Consider the following 11,922-nt stretch of genomic DNA (forward strand, 5'->3'; position numbering starts at 1 on the left):
CGCAGTTGGCTGAACTAAATGCTTTGCTTCTTGCACTTGAATGTACGGATCCCGAATTACCCACTCCTATTGTGTGTGATTCATATTACTGTGTACAGTCCTTCAATGACAATCTATATTATTGGCAACAAAATGGATTAAAAGATTCTAAAGGTAACACAATCAGGCATAAATTGCTTTGGGTTAAGGTGGCAGACCTCAAAGCTAGGTTGCCACAAACTCATGTAATACCTACAGTGAGTCAACAACCTGTGGGAGCACACGATGTAGGGAATTCTCTGGCTGATGAAGCAGCCAAATCTGCAGTTGCAACAGCTATAGTAGCAGCTATTACACACTCTAAAACTCATATAGATAATGATCTCTTGGCTGCTGTCATTGCAATTAGAAATGGTACCCCTTTACCCAAGGACTTTCCTTCTAAATACCCCTATCATTTAAATGACCAAAATGCTCTATTTGTAACAATTCCTGGCATTGGCGATCGATTAATTACCGACCAAGACCGCAGACTTACTTTGGTTGTTGCAGCACATAAAGGTGTTGCTTTAGCACATGCTGGGGTGGTGGCCACAATTTCGCTGCTGCAACAATGTTATTGGTGGCAAGGCTTATACCAGCAGGTTAGGAAATAAGTCCTCTGTGACATTTGTCAACAGATGAAATACGACACTGTGGCTCGTCCGCCACAAACACGCCTATTCTTTTCCAATAAGCCTTTTGGCTGTATCTATCTGGATCATTGTGGTCCACTTATCTCAGACAATGCTTTTAAATTGATTTTAGTTGTAGTAAATTCTTGCTCTAGATTCCTCTGGGTTTGATGACAGCGCTTGGCTGATACTCAAATTGTTATTAAAGACCTGCATGCCGTGCCTTCCATTCGGACCAGGGTCCTGCTTTTGTGTTAAACACGTACTGAGATTCAATTACAACCCTAGATGAACAGGTGCATTATTCATCTCCATATAGGGCCAAGGGCAACTCTGTTGTGGAAATAATGAACCATGACTTAAAGCAATCTTTACCAGCTAGAGTAATAGGTAGTGGGCGTAGCTGGGTCAATTATTTCTATGTGATCCTACGAGCTCTCAATAACCTTCCTAAAAGATATCTGGGTGCGAGGACCCCGTACAAAGTACTTTTCGGTATCTAGATGTATGTTCCAGACCTTGACGGTCCAGACATTGTGGCAGCTGCCGTAACCTTTGATGTACATAACCATTTCGCAGTCTTACAGGACCTACAAAAGTTCTGTGGTGCTCAATCAAGCAAATACTTTCACACATCTCTCTCTCCAAGTATAAACGTAAAGCCTGATGTTTCTGGCTGCATTCCTAAAATTGGAGATCTCATTCGAGAAAGGTTAATGATTAAAAAGGAGTTCGGCCCATCCTACCGTGGTACGGTGCTTGTACTTTGCATTCAAGGTACAAGAACGGTGATCTTGCCACACCTTCCTGGCTCAAGGCAAATGCTTAGACTCTATCAAACATGTCAAACTACACCATGTGGCCAATCCTAAATAATAAGCCATGGGGTGTCTGTGCTACTCTACAGGACAGTCCTCTGCAGCCCGTGAGCACCACTGATGCTGATCCTCCTCTGCTGGGGAGGGGGGGAGGGAACTGAGTTTTCAACCGACAACATGACTGAAGTGAGTGTAGTCTCTGCTTCTACAGCTGATGTCATCTATACCGATCCACTGCTGGTGGATCAACCTTTGTTGGACTTTTCGAGTCCTGTTATTGAACCCGAGCCTTCAACTTTTCAACGAAGTGCTTCTGGGTATTATATGGATCAAGATGATTTGTCTTTAGAAAGTTTTTCTGTTTTACACACCCCTCCATCACAGATCTGTGTTTTCATTTTATGGTTGAAACACACTTATTAGTCCCACATTGGATATATGTTTGGATCATACTCTCCCTGTTTTTTTCTTCATGTGGATTAGATTTGTGACTGCTTGTTTCCTGTTGATTAATGACCACTGCTTCCCAGAATGCTCTGCTATGGAACTGGCTGACGGGGTGTTGGCCCCGATTCTTCTTACTATAAATTGAAAAGAGGCTTGTCCTTCGCCAACATTTCAGCCCTTCCAGTGACTGATGAAATTGCTTAGGATAAAGTTTGTTTCGATATATTCGTCTTTACAGAAATCCTGCAGATAGCATATGTATTCAAAGTTTTAATGGGCGATGTAATAGTACTTGAGTTGCATTCAGATGATTGGGATGTTGAAACCGTAAATTCTATGCTTTTAGAGCTGGAGTATTATACTGTTTTTGAATCAGAGGACCTATACCTCAATTCTGCTAACAATACTGATATGTTCTGTTATCATTAGGGGCATGATTTTCTACATAAAGTCAGTAGTCAATGTGTACTTTATAATTATACACAATGGCCAATTATCTGACTCCCCCACAAGAGAGCTCTAAAACGCATAAAGACAAATGCACTTATTTTACAGTATATGACACTTTAGACCCCACATCATATTATTTCAAATGAATCATTACCCCATCAAAAAATATATGCTTGCACAGACCAAGCTAATGTATACAGCTTCATTTCTTAACCAGTAATCCCTTAAAGCCTATGATTACTGGAAAAATACAACTGATTTGAAATCGATTTCGGGAATTAAATCTTGACAGGTTCAGGGAATAGAGACCTTATTTTGAGCCTGCCTAATTCCAACACAAATGATGTTCTTGAATGATACTGTCTAGCAGACTACATGTCTAGGATTTGCAAAGATTAAAGAAATGAATGCAACAAATATTCCCTCCATTTCCCACTGTGATATTTGGCACACTATAACAAATTATACTGAAGAACAACTTAATAGCATGGTGCAGTATGGTAGATTTAATTCCACACTTTCAGATCCTAATCGATGGCTATTGTGGCCAATGGACACAAATGGCTGTCATGCTCGTTTTCTCAATTCCACACCTGGGTTCAAATCAGGCAGACCCGATCAGTGGAACAATTGTGTCTACAATGGTTGGAACATTCCACAATGTCTTCAGTGAAACAACATCTTTCTCTCTTGTCCAAAGACATGGATTTGTCAGATTGTTTTTTGGGTCCCAAGTCTCCGCGTTGTAAAAGATTTATTTATCCTACTTGTAATGACATTTGGAAATTGTCCTAAATGGAAGCTGCCGCATGCTTAAGACAAATTGATCAAGATAATTTGGATAGAGTGCTTGCTGTTGTTGATAATAGTATTAATATGCTGTCTTCTCATATTTAGAATTTAAATAACATTGTGTTGTCTGTTATTGATATTATGCACAGTGATATGTCAACATTGTATCATGGTTCAAGTGAGCTTAGATCTATTATGCAGTTTAGCTGAATGCTTCATACCCTTAAGAATGAGCGCGTACCATGGCTTTATTTGAAATGCAGTAATTTGTTATTTTCCGTTAATTTAAAACGCAAACAACAACTGATGGCAATAAAAGACACAACCTGCGCAATGCTACATTTACAGAAGTTAGAACAACTTCCATTTACTATTGCCGAAACACCTTGAGCTGTGTTGTTAAAACACAGTGTTATTTCTTTACCTATTTCAACATTTTAGTTCACAGCTTGCATGCAGCATTTTCCTGTTGGCGGATATGAACTCCCCCGGAGGCAGCTTCATTCATGAGTTATAGTCATTTCCCTTCTCCTACCATTGTGAACATGCCAATAAGGACGTTTTCCTTACTGGAGAGGAATGTGACTCTTCTGTCTTCCCCAGAAGCCCTTAAAGTATGGAAAAAATGGATATCAGAAGACTGATATTGATCGTGTTTTCTAATTTTATCACAGTCCCACAAATTATATCCACCCGTACTGGGCTCCTGGTTTGGCAGCAATCCAGGCCAGCTTTTTGTTTGTTTTCTATTTTTTTATTCTTCAGTGCAGCTTTATCCTTACTGGAGTCCTCAATCTCGTTTTGAGTTGAGGTTTTGTGGCTCAAGAACCTAAGGTTCTGCAGAGATGTGAAATTCCCAAAATATTTTAGGATGTGCCAATTCACGAACTTGAATTGGATGTGCTGTCACCCGTTGGCATACTGCCAGAACCGTGGTTTCTCCCAGAATGTTACTTAGAACTAAAGAGAAAATTGTTTTTAAATTCCTTATCAAATTCATTCCTAAATCAAGATCTGGCGCAGCATTGTGCTCATTCTAGATTTACAAATGGATTGACAACCACACTCCTTGGTTATGTGTGAGCTGGAAATGTACTCTATGTATCATAGTTGAGTGGGTACTCCAGGGTATCACCCTCTGATCTTGGGCGTAATCAGAATAATTGCAGAGCTATGTTCCACTGGTAGGGGGAAACGCCCCCTCAGTGCACTCTTTTGGATGAATTAGTCTTAGTATATCTTGGTAACACAGTTATCCAAATGTTTATCCAATGTAAAATCACAGGTCTTTCAAAGGTTCAACATTGCAAATTTTCTTTATTCATCAATAAGATACGTTTACTTCAAAGATGTATAATGTTGTGCTATCACATTATTTCATTAGAGCATCACATATATTTCATGATTCCGATGCATTTCGGGCATAGCACTTCTTCAGGGGAATTGTATTCCTAAAGGATGGAAAACAATGAATAAACCAAAAGGTTTTGAAATGGAATCACCAACACGTGAAATATAGTCTGTTGTGAACTGTCTCATCAGACGTGAAATATTAGCAGTTGACATACTAACTGAAGTGTCAGACATGTGAAAATGACTGACCAAACAAAGGGATTTACCTGCCACAATAATTTATAGAGGCCCTTGAGAAGGATCCTGAAATAGACTAATCACACATCGGTGCAGACAAGAATGGAATTGTTTAATTAACCAAAATAATTTTTATTTTTCAAATAATCAAAAATCATTAGATCAGATGGATACAAAGTACATGTATTGTAAAAGCAAAACTCATCATCAAATAAATTCAAACACGAAGTCCCACAGCCTCATTCAAAATACACAACCATACTGTCACACAAACCAACTCAATGAGCATCATCATTTATACCGCACACAGAAAATTTGTACACTTCAACAATGTAAATCACGCTGGTACAATTGCCAAATGAAAGTTAGAAAGCAAGTTCATAGTTGTCATCCACAGGATATCTATGGGTGGAGATGGTCCAACAACCCAGCAGCAATGGAAACGCCAACGCGCGTTTTGGTGCCTAGCCCCAGCCGGGGCTACACCTTCATCAGGGCGGAGATGGACAAGAGGTGTGGGACAAACACATCTAGAATTATGAAGAAATTTGTTTTTTTATAAAAAAAGGATTTTTTTTTTAAAAGCATACACTATAGATATACAACCAAATATACATTAGAGAAATCAAGGCTTTTTTTTTTGCAAAGACTCAGATTTTTCTGATAACTAGACATCTGCCACCGATGTGGGAACAAAGATTCAAACCTGTCATAATGCAATTTTCTAAAAATAAGAACGGAATAGAGTGTGCCACCAGAAACAAATACAGAGAAAAGGATACAAAGAAAACCAGCAGGGGCAGTGGTTAAGTGGTTACCAGAGATAAATAATTAGTAGCACCTAAGTCATGAACCATGAGCAAAAGAGTCCAAATACAATAGGGCAAATAGAAAAAGTGAGAATAAAAGAATAAAAGAACATGCCCAGTGAAGATTTTGAAGTAGTGAAAAGGTATATCTCACATACATTCATGCAAAGTGAAGTAGAATGTAAATATCAAATTCGCGCAAATTGGTCCGCTAATACCGGATTGTATCAAATATGGGGCAATTCAAATATTCTCCAGAGACTTCCTAGGCTTCGGAATGGAACAATAATTTCCAACGGATGTCTATGGTATCAATTTCAAATAATAATTTCAAAAAACGAATCCGAAAAAATATATATGGGTTCAACAGCGTGCACATCGGATAAAGAAACGAAACATAAACCTACCATTCAAGGTTCAATAAGGTCCAATCAGATGAAAACATGTGGTCAGTGTCCACAGACGAGGGGGGTAGTAAGGATTGTCACTTCAAACGATAAGATCAGGGTACTGCAGATAGCGATTAAGGCTTGGTGCCAAAGTCCGGACTAAAGTTCTACGGAGCAAAAGTAGAAAACAGGGTATCATCAGGGAGAGATCAAAGGCCCCAAAGGTAAAGAGCATGGTTAAACAAGGCTCCCTCAACAAGGTGTCTACTACATGGCAACTAGACTAAAGAAGGCTCTAAAGCCACTATTTAGAAATAAAGTATCGCCACAAAAGTCTATGGACACGAAGCGCTCATAGGTATAAACAGTAATCCATAGCGTTTTGCTTGTTTCTGTGTCCTATACCGGGTGAGATATTAGAAAAGTCGTCCACATGCTAGAAACTACAGGGAGACAATCTACATTACGCTGCAAGAGGAAACCTGAATAACGCTAAACTGTAAGAGACACTTTTACTGAAAAAGATTTTTATGAAGCGATGAAGATTAAATCCCTCAAGCTAGATTAAAGTTACCTGTGAGTCCAAAAAGACCAATTTCTGATAAGGAAGGGTTCAGACTGCCCCATCGCCTTCGTTCTCGAAAATCGAGCGTAACAGGATAGGCGGAAAACAGGGCAATATCAGTGATTTCCGGACCCCGGTTAAGCAATGGACGCTCAACGTTGTCCGAAGAATGGAAATAGAAACAGGACTGCGGAAAAGACCGCCTTCCGCAATAATGTAGTGGCCATCTTGAAACAATGGAATTCACAAAGGAGTTAAGTACACCATATGACAACTATTATCATAGGGAGCATCATATGCTGTTAACTCCTTTCAATTGCAAAGAGGATCACAATCCATGAAGGCCATGATTCACAGAAATAAATTATCCAGGGGCTTCTCTTTTATTCCCCTTATTTTGAAAGATCTACATCTATTTTTTCGCAAGATCAGGCTAAAAAAATACTTCCTCACGAGACCCTCTCCTGATAACTCTGACTACTTGTCAAGTATGAGACCTCCATCTAATTTCACCCCTTCTCTGGATGTAGTTGGGCCTGAGGTAGGTATTTTTGAGAAGGCTGTGACTACTAAAATCGACAGAATGATAAAATACGTACCTAAACCTCCATGTAATCTCTCCAGAGTTGAAAATTCCACATTGGTATCGCTGAAAGAAAATAAACAGCTTACGATTAAGCCATGCGACAAGGGTGGAGGCATTGTGATTTTTGATACTCCAATGTATGTAGAGAAAATTAATATGCTTCTTGCTTCCACCAAACACTACAAACGTATCGTTAAGAATCCTGAACCTGCTTTAAACCAACGCATCTTGTCCATGGTAGAGATGGCAGTGGACATGGGATATATCTGTCCCACTGAAGCTGAGTTTTTGACTCCCAGCCATACCCGCATGCCCATCATCTATGGGGTCCCTAAGACCCGTAAGAATGTTCTTGATCCGCCCCTTAGGCCCATTGTATCCACGATTGGATCTGCCACCGAGCCTCTTTCCAAATATATTGACCTTTTTTAAAACCATTGGTCAACAAACTAGAGTCTTTTGTTAAGGATACAGGTCATTTCATTACCAAAATTGAGGAATCTCCTTACCATTCTGACAGGGAACTCCTGGTGACATTGGACCTGGAGTCCCTATACACCAATATCCCTCAGGAAGGAGCTTTGATGGTGATGCAAGAGATCCTGCTCTCTGAACCCGGGATAAATAATGCTCCTTTTATTATTCAATGCCTCAAAGTGGTGCTTAGTGAAAATTACTTTGAATTCAACAATTGCTATTTCCAACAGGTTCAGGGAGTAAGCATGGGGGCCTCTTGTGCCCCTAGCATTGCTTGTTTATACATGGGACACTTTGAGCAAGTAAACCTCTACAATGAGATGGCCCCCTTCTATGAAAATGTACGATCATGATCTCGATTTATTGATGACATTTTTTTCATTTGGAAGGGGAACCATGTTTCACTAAATGACTTTATTCTATGGATTAAAGCTGCAGACAGTAACCTTAAGTTCACTGCCAATTCCAGCAACAGCAAATTGGAGTTTCTTGATGTCTGGATCAAGCACATCCAAAGCGAACTCTATGTGTCTCTATTTGTTAAGCAAATAAATAAAAATCTCAGAAACCATTTAGTGAGAGGGAAGATGTTTGAGCCACCTTCCATGTACCAAAAAGCCATTGAGGGCGCTGGACCCATTAAAGGCAACCATCGCTGTGGTAATTGTCAGGCATGTCCCAATGCCCTTGTGGGCAATACCATTAACACTCCTGAGTGCACAGTCACCCTTTCTAGAATGACGAATTGCTGGACCTCCAATATTATCTCCATCATCATTTGCCCCTGTGACCTAGCATATGTTGGAGAAACGGGGCGTGAGTGTAGGACCAGAATTGGGGAACACAAGTCCAACATCCGAACAAAAAAACTCTCTGCTCCTTTGGTCTCCCATTGGCTCGAGAGAAATCATTCTGAAAAGGACCTCAAATGGTCCATCCTGGAAAAAATTGTTGTCAATCCTGGTAATGACCCTACCCTCATTCGGAGAAAAAGAGCAGTATTTTGGATTTATTTACTTAATACTGTCAATAAGGGCCTTAACGAACATTGTCCCTGGGAGAATGCCATAATATAATTTCTGGCCTCCCCTCTCATCTCATTCTTTCTCTCGGGTAAGACTTTGTGGTCCTCTCTAGGATATCTGATTTCTCTTTCTCATACCATGTTTTGTTTCTTGGTTAATTTTTATATATATATAGAGCAGGTCTTCTCTGTTTTCAGAGCTAGCGTATTCACTTTTTTCAAAACGACCCCCTGTATATATTTGGATGGTTACTCGATCCTTGTTTTTGGTTCGTCTATGTTGATGAACCAAAACAAAAGAACATTCTCTCCTTGGCAGTTGGGGTTTGTTGATTGTTTATCCTTTGCCCTCTTTTTCTATTTTTATTTTTTGTGAGGTTGTATTTATTTCTGTGAATCATGGCCTTCATGGATTGTGATCCTCTTTGCAATTGAAAGGAGTTAATGTCAGGACGTGCAAGTACTCTCTTACCTTCAGGAGCACTTGATTGTTTCGCAGAGACGCTATGAGCCAACTTCCTAGAACTCTACTGGATAACCTATGAATTTTACCTTACTCTAGGCTATAAAATAGAGCCCCGGGAGGAGGGCCGGATACTGGACGCACGTAGAAGTCCTGTTGCTGACCTGCGAGGCAACAGAACATAGGTGTAAACTATGCGATCCTAGTTTTCCTATTTAGCACTAAGTTACTTCTAGTCTTTTTTAATATTGTCTTTTATTAACAGAACTTATTCCAACCTGCGATCTGGGGAGTTCTTGATATTGCGTCCAACAGTCTTGTGAAGGTGTAGGAGTGTAGATTGATGACGTGTAGCTGCGAATACGCGCTGTACTTTGATGGTTATTTGCTTGTGTCTAAATAAACAAACACAACCTTTACATTCTATTCTTGCAGTTAAATATTCAATTTACATTTTTCCTTTTACTACTACGACGTCACTTACTTTTATATACGTGCACCAACAAATCTTTATACCTTCACCAGACCTGTAGTAATAATAGTAAAAACAAGCTACACAACAGACATATGAAATTGCTTTTCTTTAACAAACTTTTCTTGTAGTTGAAAGTCCAAAAGTATTACTAATGCTAACAGCTGAAAGTTCCAAAAGTATTGTCTATGCTAATCAGCTGAAAGTTCCAAAATTTTTTGTCTTTCTTTACATTGGTAAAGTGACTTCAAGCTTTCTTGCGTTGGGCACCAGAAACTAAAAATTATTACTTATCTCTTCATTCTTTGAATTTCTCTGTCCTTAGGTCTCTTTGACGCAATGGTGCCCTCCTGTGGATGAAGACAGAAGATGCGGCTCCTTCGAGATCCAGGTGAGTTGTTCGTCATCGAAGTCAGAAGGCTAAGCACTGAAAATGGCTGGGTGTGGCATTAAATACCCATGCCACACCCAGAACGCCCAGAACCTTCCTTACGTGACTCACGCACGTAGCGCGAGACGCGTCTTACCGATCCCAGTTTGAGATGGGATCGGCTTTAGTTTGCAGTGCGCTTCGCTCGCTGCGCGCCAACTCTGCATCCAAAAGGCATCAGCTTGCTACAACAATATATAAAATAAATGATCTATGCCAAAGGCGGACTCAAAGAAATGTATAAATCATGAACAATGAAACATCGCTATACATTAGCAAAAATAAAGCTTCATACAGCATAACCTATATACTTCACTTACAAACAATAGAGCATTAAATGATTCCACATCATTAAAACACATCACAGATTACATTCCAAGGAGTGCTGGTTGCACGGGGCAGGGGCGGGATTTTAAACGGGGATAAATCAAGGCGCTTTATTAGAAAGCGTGTCCTTGATCTTGTATGTACCTTATGCTTCATGACAGTTAACGGCATATGATGCTCCCTATGATAATAGTTGTCATATGGTGTACTTAAATCCTGTGTGAAATCCATTGTTTCAAGATGGTTACTACATTATTGCGTAAAGCGGTCTTCCCCGCAGTCCTGTTTCTATTTCCATTGGTTAACCGGGGTCCGGAAATCGCTGATATTGGCCTGTTTTACGCCTTCCCTGTTACGCTCGATTTTCGAGAATGAGGGCGACGGGGCAGTCTGAACCCTTCCTTATCTGAAATTGGTCTTTTTGGACTCACAGGCAACTTTAATCTAGCTTGAGGGATTTGATCTTCATCGCTTCATAAAAATCTTTTTCAGTAAAAGTGTCTCTTACAGTTTAGCATTATTCAGGTTTCCTCTTGCAGCGTAATGCAGATTGTCTCCCTGTAGTTTCTAGCATGTGGATGACTTTTCTAATATCTCACCCACTATAGGACACCGAAACGAGCGATACGCTATGGATTACTGTTTATACCTATGAGCGCTTCACGTCCATAGACTTTTGTGGCGATACTTTATTTCTAAATAGTGGCTTTAGAGCCTTCTTTAGTCTAGTTGCCACATAGTAGACACCTTGATGAGGGAGCCTTGTTTAACCATGCTCTTAACCTTTGGGGCCTTTGATCTCTCCCTGATGATACCCTGTTTTCTATCTACGCTCCGTAGAACTTTAGTCCGGACTTTGGCACCAAGCCCTAATCGCTATCTGCAGTACCCTGATCTTATCGTTTGAAGTGACAATCCTTACTACCCCTCTCGTCTGTGGACTCTGACCACACGTTTTCATCTGATTGGACCTTGAATGGTAGGTTTATGTTTCGTTTCTTTATGCGATGTACACGCTGTTGCACCCATATATATTTTTTCGGATTCGTTTTTTGAAATTATCATTTTAAATTGATACCATAGACATCCGTTGGAAATTATTGTTCCATTCCGAAGCTTAGGAAGTCTCTGGAGAATATTCGAATTGCCCCATATTTGATACAATCGGGTATTAGTGGAACTATTTGCGTGAATTTGTTATTTACATTCTACTTCACTTTGCCTGAATGTATGTGAGATATACCTTTTCACTACTTCAAAATCTTCACTGGGCATGTTCTTTTATTCTTTTATTCTCACTTTTTCTATTTGCCCTATTGTATTTGGACTCTTTTGCTAATGGTTCATGACTTAGGCGCTACTAATTATTTATCTCTGGCAACCACCTAACCACTGCCACTGGCTGATTTTCTTTGTATCCTTTTCTCTGTATTTGTTTCTGGTGGCGCACTCTATTCCGTCCTTAATTTTAGAAAATTGCATTATGAGAGGTTTGAATCTTTGTTCCCACTTCGGTTGCAGATGTCTAGTTATCAGGAAAATCAGAGTCTTTGCAAAAAAAAGCCTTGATTTCTCTAATGTATATTTGGTTGTATATCTATAGTGTATGCTTTTTTTTTTTTAAATCCCT

The 11,922-nt window shown here is 39.8% G+C and overlaps 1 long non-coding RNA gene across 1 annotated transcript; it reads right to left on the minus strand.

The window, feature by feature from the left end:
• Positions 1–4,714: 4,714 nt before the first annotated feature.
• Positions 4,715–9,806, minus strand: LOC146860239 (uncharacterized). Its single transcript, XR_014979119.1, has 4 exons — positions 9,548–9,806; positions 9,342–9,458; positions 5,967–6,115; positions 4,715–5,280 (listed from the first exon to the last, which is right to left on the minus strand). It is a non-coding gene; the product is annotated as an uncharacterized LOC146860239 (long non-coding RNA).
• Between the last annotated feature and the right edge of the window lie 2,116 nt (positions 9,807–11,922).

Source organism: Triturus cristatus, chromosome 3_1 (genome assembly GCF_964204655.1).
Source record: "Triturus cristatus chromosome 3_1, aTriCri1.1, whole genome shotgun sequence".
Classification (NCBI taxonomy): Eukaryota; Metazoa; Chordata; class Amphibia; order Caudata; family Salamandridae; genus Triturus; species Triturus cristatus.